This window comes from Platichthys flesus, chromosome 2 (genome assembly GCF_949316205.1).
Source record: "Platichthys flesus chromosome 2, fPlaFle2.1, whole genome shotgun sequence".
NCBI classification, from domain to species: domain Eukaryota; kingdom Metazoa; phylum Chordata; class Actinopteri; order Pleuronectiformes; family Pleuronectidae; genus Platichthys; species Platichthys flesus.
Genome location: NC_084946.1, coordinates 4,649,685 through 4,667,140, shown reverse-complemented (window position 1 = coordinate 4,667,140; position 17,456 = coordinate 4,649,685). Strand labels below are relative to the sequence as shown.

The window sequence follows — 17,456 nt, the reverse complement described above, 5'->3', positions numbered from 1 at the left end:
GATATCCCAATATTGAGCTGTGCTTATCCCAAACCACATCCCAACTTCAGTTACCCTAGTGATAGAGATTATAGATATGTGGAAGTATGACATAAAGGTTTCAAAAGCCTTTCAAACCATAACTTGGAGGAAACAATGGGTAGAACAAGCTGCTTGGTAAACATAAGAACTCTCAAAACAGTAAGAGGCTGGCAATCAGGTAGGAATGAAAAAGCCTTTTGGATGATAGGTGAGTCACAAGCAACACAACTGTACACTTGAAGAACTTCTGATGAAATCATGATTTGGATGACTGAGAATCTTCACAGATTTTCACCAGATATGTCACTCAAATGTACATTTGTTTCTCACTACTTAGCTTCTATACCAGTATTTTTACATGCCGAAATAGCTCAGTTGGGAGAGTGTTAGACTGAAGCTCTAAAGGTCCCTGGTTCGATCCTGGGTTTCGGCAGATGCAAAAGCTGTAGTTTTAAAGCTATGAAATTTTCATCTTTAGGCAGTGCTTCTCCCAACCACACCCTAACTTCAGTTACCCTAATAATAGAGATGATAGAAATGTGGATGTATGACGTAAAGGTATCAACAGCCTTTCAAACCATGACATTGAGGAACCTGTAGGTACAACAAGCTGCGTGGTAAACATAAGAACTCTCGAAACAGCAAGAGACTCTTAGGCAGTAAGAACGAAAAAGGCTTCTTGATGAGACGTGAGTCACAAGCAAGTCCCCTGTACAACTTTTGAAGAAACCATGATTTGGATGACTAAGAATCTTCACAAATTTCCAACAGAAATATCAGTCAAAAATATATTTGTGTCTCACTAGATGGACTCCATTCCAGTAGTTTTACATGCCGAAATAGCTCAGTTGGGAGAGCGTTAGACTGAAGATCTAAAGGTCCCTGGTTCGATCCAGGGTTTCGGCAGATATGAAGGCATAGCACGCAAGGTTGGAAGTTAGATATCCCAATATTGAGCTGTGCTTATCCCAAACCACATCCCAACTTCAGTTACCCTAGTGATAGAAATGTGGATGTATGACGTAAAGGTATCAACAGCCTTTCAAACCATGACTTTGAGGAACCTGTAGGTACAACAAGCTGCGTGGTAAACATAAGAACTCTCGAAACAGCAAGAGACTCTTAGGCAGTTAGGACGAAAAAGGCTTCTTGATGAGACGTGAGTCACAAGCAAGTCCCCTGTACACTTGTACAACTTTTGAAGAAACCATGATTTGGATGACTAAGAATCTTTACAAATTTCCAACAGAAATATCAGTCAAAAAATATATTTGTTTCTCACTAGATGGCCTCCATACCAGTAGTTTTACATGCCGAAATAGCTCAGTTGGGAGAGCGTTAGACTGAAGATCTAAAGGTCCCTGGTATCGATCCCGGGTTTCGGCAGATATGAAGGCATAGCGCTCAAGGTTGGAAGTTAGATATCCCAATATTTAGCTGTGCTTATCCCAAACCACATCCCAACTTCAGTTACCCTAGTGATAGAGATTATAGAAATGTGGAAGTATGACATAAAGGTTTCAAAAGCCTTTCAAACCATAACTTGGAGGAAACAATGGGTAGAACAAGCTGCTTGGTAATCATAAGAACTCTCAAAAAAGTTAGAGGCTGGCAAGCAGGAAGGACTGAAAAAGCTTTTTGGATGATAGGTGAGTCACAAGCAACACAACTGTACACTTGGAGAACTTCTGATGAAGTCATGATTTGAATGACTGAGAATCTTCACAGATTTTCACCAGATTTGTCACTCAAATATACATTTGTTTCTCACTACTTAGCTTCTATACCAGTAGTTTTACATGCCGAAATAGCTCAGTTGGGAGATGTTAGACTGAAGCTCTAAAGGTCCCTGGTTCGATCCTGGGTTTCGGTAGATGCAAAAGCTGTATTTTTAAAGCTATGAAATTTTCATCTTTAGGCAGTGCTTCTCCCAACCACACCCTAACTTCAGTTATCCTAATAATAGAGATGATAGAAATGTGGATGTATGACGTAAAGGTATCAACAGCCTTTCAAACCATGACTTTGAGGAACCTGTAGGTACAACAAGCTGCGTGGTAAACATAAGAACTCTCGGAACAGCAAGAGACTCTTAGGCAGTTAGGACGAAAAAAGGCTTCTTGATGAGACGTGAGACACAAGCAAGTCCCCTGTACACTTGTACAACTTTTGAAGAAACCATGATTTGGATGACTAAGAATCTTTACAAATTTCCAACAAAAATATCAGTCAAAAATATATTTGTTTCGGCAGATTTGAAGGCATTGCGCTCAAGGTTGGAAGTTAGATATCCCAATATTGAGCTGTGCTTATCCCAAACCACATCCCAACTTCAGTTACCCTAGTGATAGAAATGTGGAAGTATGACGTAAAGGTATCAACAGCCTTTTAAACCATGACTTTGAGGAACCTGTAGGTACAACAAGCTGTGTGGTAAACATAAGAACTCTCGAAACAGCAAGAGACTCTTAGGCGGTTAGGACGAAAAAGGCTTCTTGATGAGAGGTAAGTCCCTTGTAGAACTTTTGAAGAAACCTTGATTTGGATGACTGAGAATCTTTACAAATTTCCAACAGAAATATCACTCAAAAATATATTTGTGTCTCACTAGATGGCCTCCATTCCAATAGTTTTACATGCCGAAATAGCTCAGTTGGGAGAGCGTTAGACTGAAGATCTAAAGGTCCCTGGTTCGATCCCGGGTTTCGGCAGATATGAAGGCATAACGCTCAATGTTGGAAGTTAGATATCCCAATATTGAGCTGTGCTTATCCCAATCCCCATCCCAACTTCAGTTACCCTAGTGAAATAGATGATAGAAATGAGGAAGTATTTCATAAAGGTATCAACAGCCTTTCAAACCATAACTTGGAAAAAACAATGGGTAGAACAAGCTGCTTGGTAAACATAAGAACTCTCAAAACAGTAAGAGGAAGGCAATCAGGTAGGACTGAAAAGGCCTTTTGGATGATAGGTGAGTCACAAGCAACACAACTGTACACTTGAAGAACTTCTGATGAAATCATGATTTGGATGACTGAGAATCTTCACAGATTTTCACCAGATATGTCACTCAAATATACATTTGTTTCTCACTACTTAGCTTCTATACCAGTAGTTTTACATGCCGAAATAGCTCAGTTGGGAGAGTGTTAGACTGAAGCTCTAAAAGGTCCCTGGTTCGATCCTGGGTTTCGGCAGATGCAAAAGCTGTATTTGTAAGCTATGAAATTTCCATCTTTAGGCAGTGCTTCTCCCAACCACACCCTAACTTCAGTTACCCTGATAATAGAGATGATAGAAATGTGGATGTATGACGTAAAGGTATCAACAGCCTTTCAAACCATGACTTTGAGGAACCTGTAGGTACAACAAGCTGCGTGGTAAACATAAGAACTCTCGAAACAGCAAGAGACTCTTAGGCAGTTAGGACGAAAAAGGCTTCTTGATGAGAAGTGAGTCACAAGCAAGTCCCCTGTACAACTTTTGAAGAAACCATGATTTGGATGACTAAGAATCTTTACAAATTCCCAACAGAAATATCAGTCAAAAAGATGGCCTCCATGCCAGTAGTTTTACATGCCGAAATAGCTCAGTTGGGAGAGCGTTAGACTGAAGCTCTAAAGGTCCCTGGTTCCATCCCGGGTTTCGGCAGATGCAAAAGCTGTAGTTTTAAAGCTATGAAATTTTCATGTTTAGGCAGTGCTTCTCCCAACCACACCCTAACTTCAGTTACCCTGATAATAGAGATGATAGAAATGTGGATGTATGACGTAAAGGTATCAACAGCCTTTCAAACCATGACATTGAGGAACCTGTAGGTACAACAAGCTGCGTGGTAAACATAAGAACTCTCGAAACAGCAAGAGACTCTTAGGCAGTTAGGACGAAAAAGGCTTCTTGATGAGACGTGAGACACAAGCAAGTCCCCTGTACACTTGTACAACTTTTGAAGAAACCATGATTTGGATGACTGAGAATCTTTACAAATTTCCAACAGAAATATCACTCAAATATACATTTGTTTCTCACTACTTAGCTTCTATACCAGTAGTTTTACATTCCGAAATAGCTCAGTTGGGAGAGCGTTAGACGGAAGATCTAAAGGTCCCTGGTTCGATCCCGGGTTTCGGCAGATATGAAGGCATAAAGCTCAATGTTGGAAGTTAGATATCCCAATATTGAGCTGTGCTTATCCCAATCCCCATCCCAACTTCAGTTACCTGAGAGGAGAGACCTGGGGAGGAGCAGAGCAGGTTACCTATAACAGTCAGAGGGCCGTCACACCCCGCCCCCATAGGAAAAGGGTTCCAATGGAACTCTACTAATCATAGTAACGTTTAATATATCTAATAAAAGATGGATTGACTAACTAAAAAATAAAAAAAACTGTTGCCCAGTTCCTACGCGTCTGCACCCAGCCACTCCTCCAACCTCAGCAGCAGGATCCTGCGAGCGATTGTAGTGGAGAGTAAGAAAGGAGGAAGATAACATGTACAGCACTTTCAACATTAGGCTATTTTAGCAGGGTGCTCGGGACAACGAATCTGCCACTACATTGTCCTTCCCTCTAATGTGACGTATGTCCAAAGTATATCCCTGCAAAAATAAAGACCAGCGCACAAGTCTTTGATTCGGACACTTTAGCGAATTAAGGTAAGTCAAGGGGTTATGATCAGTATACACAATCAAAGGAGAAAGGCCAGACATAATGTACACCTCAAATTGAACTAAAGCCCAGACCAAGGCGAGAGCCTCCTTTTCAATGACGGAGTAGTTCAGCTGGTGCGTATTAAATTTCTTTGAAAAGAAACTAACTGGTTTCTCTATGCCAAGCTCATCGGCCTGGAGGAGGACAGCCCCTGCGCCCACCTGACTAGCGTCTACCTGGAGCTTAAAAAGCTCATCCATACGAGGAGCTGCCAACATTGGAGCAGCACAGAGAAGGGACTTCACATTTTCAAAAGCCTGCTGACAGACATCACCCCAAAGGTATTTAGCATCACCTCTCAACAAATTAGTGAGAGGGGTAACGACAGTGGAAAAATTCCTACAGAAACTGCGGTAATAACCCACAAGGCCCAAAAATCGCTGCAGCTCTTTTTTGGTTGTGGGTCTTTGGTACATGTCTATAGCCTCTACTTTGGCACGCAACAGCGACACTGTACCATGTCCGACCAGTCGTCCGAGGTAGGTCACCGACGCCTTTGCAAACTCGCATTTCGCTAGATTGACTGTGAGGCACGCGTCAGCCAATTGGCCGAATAAAGCATCGATACGCTGCAAGTGAGTTTCCCAGTTGTCAGAGTAGATGACAACATCATCTAAATACACTGCACAGCCCTCCAGGTCACGCACAACCATATTCATTAAACGCTGAAACGTGGCTGGAGCATTTCTCAAACCAAACGGCATCACCGTGTAGGAATAAAGGCCGGAAGGAGTTATGAAAGCTGATATATCTCGAGCCCTCTCGGACAATGGCACCTGCCAATATCCTTTCAACAAATCAAATTTTGAAATAAACGTTGTAGAGGAAACTTGGTCTATGCAATCATCCATACGTGGAAGTGGGTATGAATCTGGCTTTGTCACGTTATTAACCTTGCGCAGGTCTGTGCAAAATCTTGGCGTATTATCAGGTTTTGGAACCGTCAAACATGGAGACGCCCAGCTGGACGATGACGGAACTGCAATGTTATTTTCGAGCATATATTTTATTTCCGAATCCATCTGCTTACGTTTTTCAGGATTCACCCTATAAAAACGTTGACGAATGGGCCTTGCATCACCTACATCAATATCATGTTCGATTAAAGTTGAACGTGAAGGAGTAACACCAAAAAGAGATGGATAATTATGGATGAGGGTTATAAGCTGAGTGCGTTCAACCTCCCCCAAATGGCGCAACGAGCTGTCAAGGTTAACAAGTGATTCCGAATTTTTCAACCTACCATTTAACAGGGATTGGTCAGGAGTGGACAACCCATCCTCCTCAAGCTCTGCCACCGCATGAGGGATGGAGTCCACAAGGACTGTATTAGCCAAACACGCCGGACGGGGGCATACTGGAGAGGACACACGATCGTAATAATTCTTCTGTAGGTTAATATGACAGAGTTGGTTAGGTTTCCTACGCAAAGGCGTGGCAATCAAATAGTTTTGGTCTGAAACTTTCTTTACAACTGTATGTGGACCAGTAAATTTAGCCTGAAAGGGGGAACCGACCAAAGGTAGCAGAGCGAGGACTTGATCACCCGGGGAAAACGTGCGTTGCTCAGATCGACGGTCATAAAGACGCTTCATTTTATGTTGGGCGCCTGCAAGTTTCTCTTTTGCTAGCTCTCCAGCAGCATATAGCCTATTCCTGAATCCATTTACATAATGCAGCAAGTTTTTAGGTGGCTCAGAATTCTTCCAATCGTCCTGCAAGACTGACAAAGGGCCACGCACTGTGTGTCCAAACACCAGATCATTTGGGCTAAAGCCTGTACTTTCCTGACTTACCTCCCTAGCCCCCAGCATCAACCACGGTAACCCCTCTTCCCAGTCTCCGTCCAACTGAGTACAGTACGCACGGAGTAAAGACTTCAACGTGGCGTGGAACCTCTCAAGAGCTCCCTGACTCTGCGCGTGGTAGGCTGACGCCTTGTTATGTTTCACCCAGAGTTGTTTCAAAACCTGTGCAAACAGATGAGAGGAAAAGTTAGAACCTTGGTCTGATTGAATGACTTTGGGGATTCCAAATATGGAGATGAACTGAGTCAGGGCACGCACTACCGACTTAGTAGTGATGGTGCGTAATGGGTATGCTGCCGGATACCTAGTGCTCTGACACATCACTGTCAACAGATAGATTGCACCCGAACGCGAACGCGGTAGGGGACCAACACAGTCAATAATGAGATGCTCAAACGGTTGACCAATTGCCATGATTGGGCAGAGAGGAACAGGCTTTATGCTCTGATTCGGTTTTCCGGTCAACTGACACGTATGGCAAGTTTTAATATATGAAGCCACATCCCTCTTTAGACGAGGCCAAAAAAAATAACGCAAAATGCGATCATATGTTTTACGGACACCCATGTGTCCACACTCGTCATGTGACACCTGCAAAACCACACTATGAAATTTGGAAGGCACGACAATCTGGAAAATAGGATCTCCAACAAATCAGGACCATGTGGCACCCACTTTCTCACAAGAACCTCATCATGAACGAAGTATGCCTGTGCACTGTCCCTCGCACCAGCAGCAGGGAGAGCCCTCTCAAATAGAGGCTTCAGAGAAGGGTCCACCTGCTGCTCTCTCACCAGGTCACCGTGAGAGACAGACAAGGGAAAATCAGACAAGGATAACCTGACAGTTTCTGGGTCATCATCCACTTTTTTAACATCGTTTGTACGGCGCATCGCACGGGTGGCTGCACAAGCAGTGAACACCTCGGTAAACTCCCTTTCGCTATCATCAGGCCTGCTTTTAACCAGCGGTACTGACGCTACCACAACAGATGGCACATCAGCCCAAACACGCGCACCAACCAAACCATTACCCAATATCATTGTGACTCCTTCAATGGTAACGCTGGCCGAACTCCCACCTGCGCTTCACCCTGGAACAAATCAGAGCCTTATCTTGTGTAAGGGAACATTCAAAACGTTCATGCCCATTCCAAGGACTGGAATGAAGTCACCAGTATCAGAGTTTTCTGAAAACGGCAGAACTGACGCTACAATGAACGTGTCAAATGCACCAGTATCACGCAACATTTTCACAGGAACCCTGTTGTCACCTTCCAACAGAGACACAAACCCTTCCGTTACGAAGGGCAGATAAGAATCAAAACCTGGGGAGGGCTGAGTTTTGGGTGATGGTTCAGATTCTGGGGTGACATAACCGACCCGTTTCACCACAGGGGCAGCCAGACCGGCCCCTTGCGGTTCCGAACCGTTCTGGGCACCACTCGATCCACTTCTTGGCCTGAGTGCATAACACTCAGACTTCCAATGTCCCTTTTTACGACAATAGTTACAAACTTTGTCAACCTCCCGTGCACTATGATCACTCCTGTATACTGACCCGACGACTCTACCTAGACCAGCAGCAGGCTGCATATCAAACAAAGGGATATTTCTCCTGAACCCAGAGTCAGCAACATAAGGGCGAGGCTCTCCAAACGTACCCTTGTGCGTCAAGGTGTAGTCGTCTGCTAGCGCAGCAGCTTCAGCAACTGTTTTAACTTCCTTTTCACCGACGTAAGTAGCAATCTGTTGTGGAACTGCAGTCTTAAACTGCTCAAGCAATATCAGGTCGCACAAACTTTCAAAGTTGTCAACCTCTGACGCAGCGCACCAGCGATTAAAGTGCAACACCAAATCACGTGCAAATTCTAAATGTGACTGCGTCTTCCCTCTTCTCCAATTTCTGAAGTGCTGACGGTATGCCTCTGGCACCAACTCGTATACCTTCAGCACAGCAGCCTTAACTTTGGTATAACTTTGGCTATCAGTGTTACTCAGTGCTGCGTATGCCTCCTGAGCCTTTCCTGTGAAAGCACACTGCAACATCAACGTTCGCTCAGTGAGGGGCCAACCCTGTGTATCCGCAATACGCTCGAACAAAGAAAAAAATGTGTCCGGGTCTCTTTCATTAAATTTGGGCAAAAGGCTCAGGTTACGAATAATATCAAAAGGACGCGACGACGCACCACCAGACTCAAGTGAACCATGCCCATCAAACACGGAATCACCAGAGAGTTTACCCGCACTAACCAAATCCAGCTTTCGTCGTTGCAACTCCATTTCACCTAGTTGCTTTTCCATTTTAATTTTTTCGAGTGCCAATTCCTAATCTATTTTCATTCTTTCATGTTCCAATTGTATCAACATCAGCTCTTTTTGTTGGTCAAATGTTAACCCAGGGACTATCGACACAAGCGAAGGGTAGCCCCTTTGCAACACTGGGAGAGACAACCTGTGCGCACCTTTGCAAAATGTCATCTTTCTCCAGATTTGCTATGAGACATTCCTTAACCTCCTGTTTTTTCTTTCCAGTTATTGCAACGCCATAATGTTCAGAGATTTGTAATAATTGAGCCTTTGTAAATCGTTCCAATAACTCCTCAGATGGAGCATCAAAAAATGTTTCTATGCCAGCCATGACTGCAGAATGCCTACGGACCCAAGAGAGCAGACCAAGACTCTCCGCTGCTCACCAGAGGCACTTAACCACCTCGTAGACGGTGCGTTCCCTCTAACTACCTACACAAAAATCTTATTAAGCTCAACCCTAGTCTGCATGTGGCTACTGGCAGCGGGTACTTACGCCTTGAAGCCCATGGATCGGGAAAGAAGACCAGCACGCTGGCGCCTCCCCCCAAGCACATGGATGTGCCCCCGAGACAACTGCTGCTAACCGCGGTCACCACAACACTACTGGAAGCGCTCAGCAACACCCAAAGGGATGAAGCCGTAACCTTACAGGGAAGCCCCGCAATCTTAATTGCACAACGGTGAGTCCTAGTACTGCGTCTTGCTCCAGGCTACCTATCAAGCATAAATGAAAACTACCTGAATGTTGCACAAAACAAATGCTCCCCCTCTCTCGTCCAGACCCCGAGCAGAAAACAACGTAGACCAAGTTTAATTTAATAAACTTAACAAACCTCAGCGTGTCTCCCCAATGCCAATCAAGGCTTTACCACAACACACAGCGGTGCACTTTCCTATAGCCTCTTGGCCACCCGAATAAATTCATTTAACAACAAGAACAACAAGTGACTACTCCTTTCCTTCAACAAAGGAACGTCACAGGAGGTACACCTAAGTAATCAAGTGTGCCCCTACAAATCAAGGCACCTGGGAGCCACACAATCAAGAAAAACCAAAATCAATCGATTTGAGTTCAACAAAAAATGCTTACCACTACCTGATTCAACCGAAATTGAACGACCCCAATTTGTCACGGCCCGGCTCTTGGCCATAACAAATACGGAGACACACCAAGGTTTAAACTGAAAACTAACCATCATTTATTGACAGACAGAAAGTTTAACCAAACATAGTGGGTCTGGAGAGGGAGCCAGCCATGGGCAGACTGGTGAGCCTTTTATCTGGCACCCTCTGATTGGTGTTGATTGGGCAGCTCCGCCCATCTGGAACCACCTGAGAAGAGAGACCTGGGGAGGAGCAGAGCAGGTTACCTATAACAGTCAGAGGGCCGTCACAGGAAGGACTGAAAAAGCTTTTTGGATGATAGGTGAGTCACAAGCAACACAACTGTACACTTGGAGAACTTCTGATGAAATCATGATTTGAATGACTGAGAATCTTCACAGATTTTCACCAGATATGTCACTCAAATATACATTTGTTTCTCACTACTTAGCTTCTATACCAGTAGTTTTACATGCCGAAATAGCTCAGTAGGGAGAGCGTTAGACTGAAGCTCTAAAGGTCCCTGTTTCGATCCGGGGTTTCGACAGATGCAAAAGCTGTAGTTTTAAAGCTATGAAATTTTCATCTTTAGGCAGTGCTTCTCCCAACCACACCCTAACTTCAGTTACCCTAATAATAGAGATGATAGAAATGTGGATGTATGACGTAAAGGTATCAACAGCCTTTCAAACCATGACATTGAGGAACCTGTAGGTACAACAAGCTGCGTGGTAAACATAAGAACTCTCGAAACAGCAAGAGACTCTTAGGCAGTTAGGACGAAAAAGGCTTCTTGATGAGACGTGAGTCACAAGCAAGTCCCCTGTACAACTTTTGAAGAAACCATGATTTGGATGACTAAGAATCTTTACAAATTTCCAACAGAAATATCAGTCAAAAATATATTTGTGTCTCACTAGATGGCCTCCATTCCAGTAGTTGCGTTAGACTGAAGATCTAAAGGTCCCTGGTTCGATCCCGGGTTTCGGCAGATATGAAGGCATAGCGCTCAAGGTTGGAAGTTAGATATCCCAATATTGAGCTGTGCTTATCCCAAACCACATCCCAACTTCAGTTACCCTAGTGATAGAGATTATAGAAATGTGGAAGTATGACATAAAGGTTTCAAAAGCCTTTCAAACCGTAACTTGGAGGAAACAATGGGTAGAACAAGCTGCTTGGTAATCATAAGAACTCTCAAAAAAGTTAGAGGCTGGCAATCAGGAAGGATTGAAAAAGCTTTTTGGATGATAGGTGAGTCACAAGCAACACAACTGTACACTTGGAGAACTTCTGATGAAGTCATGATTTGAATGACTGAGAATCTTCACAGATTTTCACCAGATATGTCACTCAAATATACATTTGTTTCTCACTACTTAGCTTCTATACCAGTAGTTTTACATGCCGAAATAGCTCAGTAGGGAGAGCGTTAGACTGAAGCTCTAAAGGTCCCTGTTTCGATCCGGGGTTTCGGCAGATGCAAAAGCTGTAGTTTTAAAGCTATGAAATTTTCATCTTTAGGCAGTGCTTCTCCCAACCACACCCTAACTTCAGTTACCCTAATAATAGAGATGATAGAAATGTGGATGTATGACGTAAAGGTATCAACAGCCTTTCAAACCATGACATTGAGGAACCTGTAGGTACAACAAGCTGCGTGGTAAACATAAGAACTCTCGAAACAGCAAGAAACTCTTAGGCAGTTAGGACGAAAAAGGCTTCTTGATGAGACGTGAGTCACAAGCAAGTCCCCTGTACAACTTTTGAAGAAACCATGATTTGGATGACTAAGGATCTTTACAAATTTCCAACAGAAATATCAGTCAAAAATATCTTTGTTTCTCACTACATGGCCTCCATACCAGTAGATTTACATGCCGAAATAGCTCAGATGGGAGAGCGTTAGACTGAAGATCTAAAGGTCCCTGGTTCGATCCCGGGTTTCGGCAGATATGAAGGCATAGTGCTCAAGGTTGGAAGTTAGAGAACCTAATATTTAGCTGTGCTTATCCCAAACCACATCCCAACTTCAGTAACCCTAGTGATAGAGATGATAGAAATGTGGAAGTATGACATAAAGGTTTCAAAAGCCTTTCAAACCATAACTTGGAGGAAACAATGGGTAGAACAAGCTGCTTGGTAATCATAAGAACTCTCAAAAAAGTAAGAGTCTGGCAATCAGGAAGGACTGAAAAAGCTTTTTGGATGATAGGTGAGTCACAAGCAACACAACTGTACACTTGGAGAACTTCTGATGAAGTCATGATTTGAATGACTGAGAATCTTCACAGATTTTCACCAAATATGTCACTCAAATATACATTTGTTTCTCACTACTTAGCCTCCATACCAGTAGTTTTACATGCCGAAATAGCTAAGTTGGGAGAGCGCTAGACTGAAGCTCTAAAGGTCACTGGTTCGATCCTGGGTTTTGGCAGATGCAAAAGCTGTATTTTTAAAGCTATGACATTTTCATCTTTAGGCAGTGCTTCTCCCAACCACACCCTAACTTCAGTTACCCTGATAATAGAGATGATAGAAATGTGGATGTATGACGTAAAGGTATCAACAGCCTTTCAAACCATGACATTGAGAAACCTTTAGGTACAACAATCTGCGTGGTAAACATAAGAACTCTCGAAACAGCAAGAGACTCTTAGGCGGTTAGGATGAAAAAGGCTTCTTGATGAGAGGTGAGTACAAGGGACTTTCTTGTGAGCAAGTCCCTTGTACACCTTTTGAAGAAACCATGATTTGGATGACTGAGAATCTTTACAAATTTCCAACAGAAATATCACTCAAAAATATATTTGTGTCTCACTAGATGGCCTCCAATCCAGTAGTTTTACATGCCGAAATAGCTCTGTTGGGACAGCGTTAGACTGAAGATCTAAAGGTCCCTGGTTCGATCCCGGGTTTCGGCAGATATGAAGGCATAGTGCTCAAGGTTGGAAGTTAGATATCCCAATATTACATTACATTTCATTTAGCTGACGCTTTTATCCAAAGCGACTTACAATAAGTGCATTCAAACCCGAGGGTACATACCAAGGACGACAAGAATCAAGAAAATACAATTTCTTCAAATAAAGCAATACTACAAAGTGCTATAAGTAAGTGCCATTTAAGTGCTACTAAAGTGTTAGTTTCAAAAAGTTGTTCGTGTTTTTTTTTTTTTTTTATTTATTCAAGGTAAAGTCGGAAGAGGTATGTTTTTAGTTTTCGGCGGAAGATGTGTAGACTTTCTGATGTCCGGATGTCAATGGGGAGCTCATTCCACCATTTAGGAGCCAGGACGGAAAACAGTCGTGTTTTTGATGATTGTTTAGCTCGCAGTGAGGGAGCAACGAGCTGATTGGCCGAAGCAGAGCGGAGTGATCGGGGTGGGGTGTAACGTTTGACCATGTCCTGGATGTAGACTGGACCGGATCCGTTCACAGCATGGTACGCAAGTACTAGTGTTTTGAACCGGATGCGAGCAGCCACTGGTAACCAGTGAAGGGAGCGGAGGAGAGGAGTAGTGTGAGTGAATTTAGGTTGGTTAAAAACCAGTCGAGCTGCTGCATTCTGGATGAATATTCTGGATATTGAGCTGTGCTTATCCCAAACCACATCCCAACTTCAGTTACCCTATTGATAGAAATGTGGAAGTATGACGTAAAGGTATCAACAGCCTTTCAAACCATGACTTTGAGGAACCTGTAGGTACAACAATCTGCGTGGTAAACATAAGAACTCTCGAAACAGCAAGAGACTCTTAGGCGGTTAGGACGAAAAAGTCTTCTTGATGAGAGGTGAGTCACAAGCAAGTCCCTTGTACAACTTTTGAAGAAACCATGATTTGGATGACTAAGAATCTTAACAAATTTCCAACAGAAATATCAGTCAAAAATATATTTGTGTCTAACTACATGGGCTCCATTCCACTGGTTTTACATGCCGAAATAGCTCAGTTGGGAGAGCATTGGACTGAAGATCTAAAGGTCCCTGGTTCGATCCTGGGTTTCGGCAGATATGAAGGCATAACGCTCAAGGTTGGAAGTTAGATATCCCAATAGTGAGCTGTGCTTATCCCAAACCACATCCCACCTTCAGTTACCCTAGTGATTATAGAAATGTGGAAGTATGACATAAAGGTTTCAAAAGCCTTTCAAACCGTAACTTTGAGGAAACAATGGGTAGAACAACCTGCTTGGTAATCATAAGAACTCTCAAAAAAGTTAGAGGCTGGCAATCAGGAAGGACTGAAAAAGCTTTTTGGATGATAGGTGAGTCACAAGCAACACAACTGTACACTTGGAGAACTTCTGATGAAGTCATGATTTGAATGACTGAGATTCTCAGTCATTCATCCCGAACCAAAAGCTGTAGTTTTAAGCTATGAAATTTTCATCTTTAGGCAGTGCTTCTCCCAACCACACCCTAAATTCAGTTACCCTAATAATAGAGATGATAGAAATGTGGATGTATGATGTAAAGGTATCGACAGCCTTCAAACCATGACTTTGAGGAACCTGTAGGTAAAACAAGCTGCGTGGTAAACATAAGAACTCTCGAAACAGCAAGAGACTCTTAGGCAGTAAGGACGAAAAATGCTTCTTGATGAGAGGTGAGTCACAAGCAAGTCCCCTGTACACTTGTACAACTTTTGAAGAAACCATGATTTGGATGACTAAGAATCTTTACAAATTTCCAACAGAAATATCAGTCAAAAATATATTTGTTTCTCACTAGATGGCCTCCATACCAGTAGTTTTACATGCCGAAATAGCTCAGTTGGGAGTTTGTTAGACTGAAGATCTTAAGGTCCCTGGTTCGAATCCCGGGTTTCGGCAGATATGAAGACATAGTGCTCAAGGTTGGAAGTTAGATATCCCAATATTGAGCTGTGCTTATCCCAAACCACATCCCAACTTCAATTACCCTAGTGATAGAGATGATAGAAATGTGGAAGTATGACATAAAGGTTTCAAAAGCCTTTCTAACCATAACTTGGATGAAACAATGGGTAGAACAAGCTGCTTGGTAATCATAAGAACTCTCAAAAAATGTAGAGGCTGGCAATCAGGAAGGACTGAAAAAGCTTTTTGGATGATAGGTGAGTCACAAGCAGGTCCCCTGTACACTTGTACAACTTTTGAAGAAACCATGATTTGGATGACTGAGAATCTTTACAAATTACCCACAGAAATATCAGTCAAAAATATATTTGTTTCTCACTACATGGCCTCCATACCAGTAGTTTTACATGCCGAAATAGCTCAGTTTGTAGAGCGTTAGACTGAAGATCTAAAAATCCCTGTTTCGATCCCGGGATTTGGCAGATATGAAGGCATGGCGCTCAAGGTTGGAAGTTAGATATCCCAGTATTTAGCTGTGCTTAGCCCAAACCCCATCCCAACTTCAGTTACCCTAGTGATAGAGATTATAGAAATGTGGAAGTATGACATAAAGGTTTCAAAAGCCTTTCAAACCATAGCTTGGAGGAAACAATGGGTAGAACAAGCTGCTTGGTAGTCATAAGAACTCTCAAAAAAGTTAGAGGCTGGCAATCAGGAAGGACTGAAAAAGCTTTTTGGATGATAGGTGAGTCACAAGCAACACAACTGTACACTTGGAGAACTTCTGATGAAGTCATGATTTGAATGACTGAGAATCTTCACAGATTTTCACCAGATATGTCACTCAAATATACATTTGTTTCTCAATACTTAGCTTATATACCAGTAGTTTTACATGCCGAAATAGCTCAGTTGGGAGAGCGTTAGACTGAAGCTCTAAAGGTCCCTGGTTCGATCCTGGGTTTCGGCAGATGCAAAAGCTGTATTTTTAAAGCTATGAAATTTTCATGTTTAGGCAGTGCTTCTCCCAACCACACCCTAACTTCAGTTACCCTAATAATAGAGATGATAGACATGTGGATGTATGACGTAAAGGTATCAACAGCCTTTCAAACCATGACTTTGAGGAACCTGTAGGTACAACAAGCTGCGTGGTAAACATAAGAACTCTCGAAACAGCAAGAGACTCTTAGGCAGTTAGGACGAAAAAGGCTTCTTGATGAGACGTGAGTCACAAGCAAGTCCCCTGTACACTTGTACAACTTTTGAAGAAACCATGATTTGGATGACTAAGAATCTTTACAATTTCCAACAGAAATATCAGTCAAAAATATATTTGTTTCTCACTAGAAGGCCTCCATACCAGTAGTTTTACATGCCGAAATAGCTCAGTTGGGAGAGCGTTAGACTGAAGATCTAAAGGTCCCTGGTTCATCCTGGGTTTCGGCAGATATGAAGGCATAGTGCTCAAGGTTGGAAGTTAGATATCCCAATATTACATTACATTTCATTTAGCTGACGCTTTTATCCAAAGCGACTTACAATAAGTGCATTCAAACCCGAGGGTACATACCAAGGACGACAAGAATCAAGAAAATACAATTTCTTCAAATAAAGCAATACTACAAAGTGCTATAAGTAAGTGCCATTTAAGTGCTACTAAAGTGTTAGTTTCAAAAAGTTGTTCGTGTTTTTTTTTTTTTTTTATTTATTCAAGGTAAAGTCGGAAGAGGTATGTTTTTAGTTTTCGGCGGAAGATGTGTAGACTTTCTGATGTCCGGATGTCAATGGGGAGCTCATTCCACCATTTAGGAGCCAGGACGGAAAACAGTCGTGTTTTTGATGATTGTTTAGCTCGCAGTGAGGGAGCAACGAGCTGATTGGCCGAAGCAGAGCGGAGTGATCGGGGTGGGGTGTAACGTTTGACCATGTCCTGGATGTAGACTGGACCGGATCCGTTCACAGCATGGTACGCAAGTACTAGTGTTTTGAACCGGATGCGAGCAGCCACTGGTAACCAGTGAAGGGAGCGGAGGAGAGGAGTAGTGTGAGTGAATTTAGGTTGGTTAAAAACCAGTCGAGCTGCTGCATTCTGGATGAATATTCTGGATATTGAGCTGTGCTTATCCCAAACCACATCCCAACTTCAGTTACCCTATTGATAGAAATGTGGAAGTATGACGTAAAGGTATCAACAGCCTTTCAAACCATGACTTTGAGGAACCTGTAGGTACAACAAGCTGCGTGGTAAACATAAGAACTCTCGAAACAGCAAGAGACTCTTAGGCAGTTAGGACGAAAAAGGCTTCTTGATGAGATGTGAGTCACAAGCAAGTCCCCTGTACACTTGTACAACTTTTGAAGAAACCATGATTTGGATGACTAAGAATCTTTACAAATTTCCAACAGAAATATCAGTCAAAAATATATTTGTTTCTCACTAGATGGCCTCCATACCAGTAGTTTTACATGCCGAAATAGCTCAGTTGGGAGTTTGTTAGACTGAAGATCTTAAGGTCCCTGGTTCGAATCCCGGGTTTCGGCAGATATGAAGACATAGCGCTCAAGGTTGGAAGTTAGATATCCCAATATTGAGCTGTGCTTATCCCAAACCACATCCCAACTTCAATTACCCTAGTGATAGAGATGATAGAAA

The 17,456-nt window shown here is 42.8% G+C and overlaps 13 non-coding genes across 13 annotated transcripts; all 13 read left to right on the top strand.

Moving 5' to 3' along the window:
* Positions 1-381: 381 nt before the first annotated feature.
* On the top strand, positions 382-454 carry trnaf-gaa (transfer RNA phenylalanine (anticodon GAA)). The gene has a single exon. It is a non-coding gene; the product is annotated as a tRNA-Phe (tRNA).
* A 400-nt stretch (positions 455-854) lies between these two features.
* Positions 855-927, top strand: trnaf-gaa (transfer RNA phenylalanine (anticodon GAA)). The gene has a single exon. It is a non-coding gene; the product is annotated as a tRNA-Phe (tRNA).
* A 406-nt stretch (positions 928-1,333) lies between these two features.
* Positions 1,334-1,407, top strand: trnaf-gaa (transfer RNA phenylalanine (anticodon GAA)). Its single transcript has one exon. It is a non-coding gene; the product is annotated as a tRNA-Phe (tRNA).
* A 1,252-nt stretch (positions 1,408-2,659) lies between these two features.
* trnaf-gaa (transfer RNA phenylalanine (anticodon GAA)) lies at positions 2,660-2,732 on the top strand. Its single transcript has one exon. It is a non-coding gene; the product is annotated as a tRNA-Phe (tRNA).
* A 415-nt stretch (positions 2,733-3,147) lies between these two features.
* On the top strand, positions 3,148-3,221 carry trnaf-gaa (transfer RNA phenylalanine (anticodon GAA)). The gene has a single exon. It is a non-coding gene; the product is annotated as a tRNA-Phe (tRNA).
* A 381-nt stretch (positions 3,222-3,602) lies between these two features.
* On the top strand, positions 3,603-3,675 carry trnaf-gaa (transfer RNA phenylalanine (anticodon GAA)). Its single transcript has one exon. It is a non-coding gene; the product is annotated as a tRNA-Phe (tRNA).
* A 408-nt stretch (positions 3,676-4,083) lies between these two features.
* On the top strand, positions 4,084-4,156 carry trnaf-gaa (transfer RNA phenylalanine (anticodon GAA)). Its single transcript has one exon. It is a non-coding gene; the product is annotated as a tRNA-Phe (tRNA).
* Positions 4,157-11,362: 7,206 nt separating this feature from the next.
* Positions 11,363-11,435, top strand: trnaf-gaa (transfer RNA phenylalanine (anticodon GAA)). Its single transcript has one exon. It is a non-coding gene; the product is annotated as a tRNA-Phe (tRNA).
* Positions 11,436-11,835: 400 nt separating this feature from the next.
* Positions 11,836-11,908, top strand: trnaf-gaa (transfer RNA phenylalanine (anticodon GAA)). Its single transcript has one exon. It is a non-coding gene; the product is annotated as a tRNA-Phe (tRNA).
* Positions 11,909-12,810: 902 nt separating this feature from the next.
* Positions 12,811-12,883, top strand: trnaf-gaa (transfer RNA phenylalanine (anticodon GAA)). Its single transcript has one exon. It is a non-coding gene; the product is annotated as a tRNA-Phe (tRNA).
* A 1,014-nt stretch (positions 12,884-13,897) lies between these two features.
* trnaf-gaa (transfer RNA phenylalanine (anticodon GAA)) lies at positions 13,898-13,970 on the top strand. The gene has a single exon. It is a non-coding gene; the product is annotated as a tRNA-Phe (tRNA).
* A 1,727-nt stretch (positions 13,971-15,697) lies between these two features.
* On the top strand, positions 15,698-15,770 carry trnaf-gaa (transfer RNA phenylalanine (anticodon GAA)). Its single transcript has one exon. It is a non-coding gene; the product is annotated as a tRNA-Phe (tRNA).
* A 407-nt stretch (positions 15,771-16,177) lies between these two features.
* trnaf-gaa (transfer RNA phenylalanine (anticodon GAA)) lies at positions 16,178-16,249 on the top strand. The gene has a single exon. It is a non-coding gene; the product is annotated as a tRNA-Phe (tRNA).
* The last annotated feature ends 1,207 nt before the right edge of the window (positions 16,250-17,456 follow it).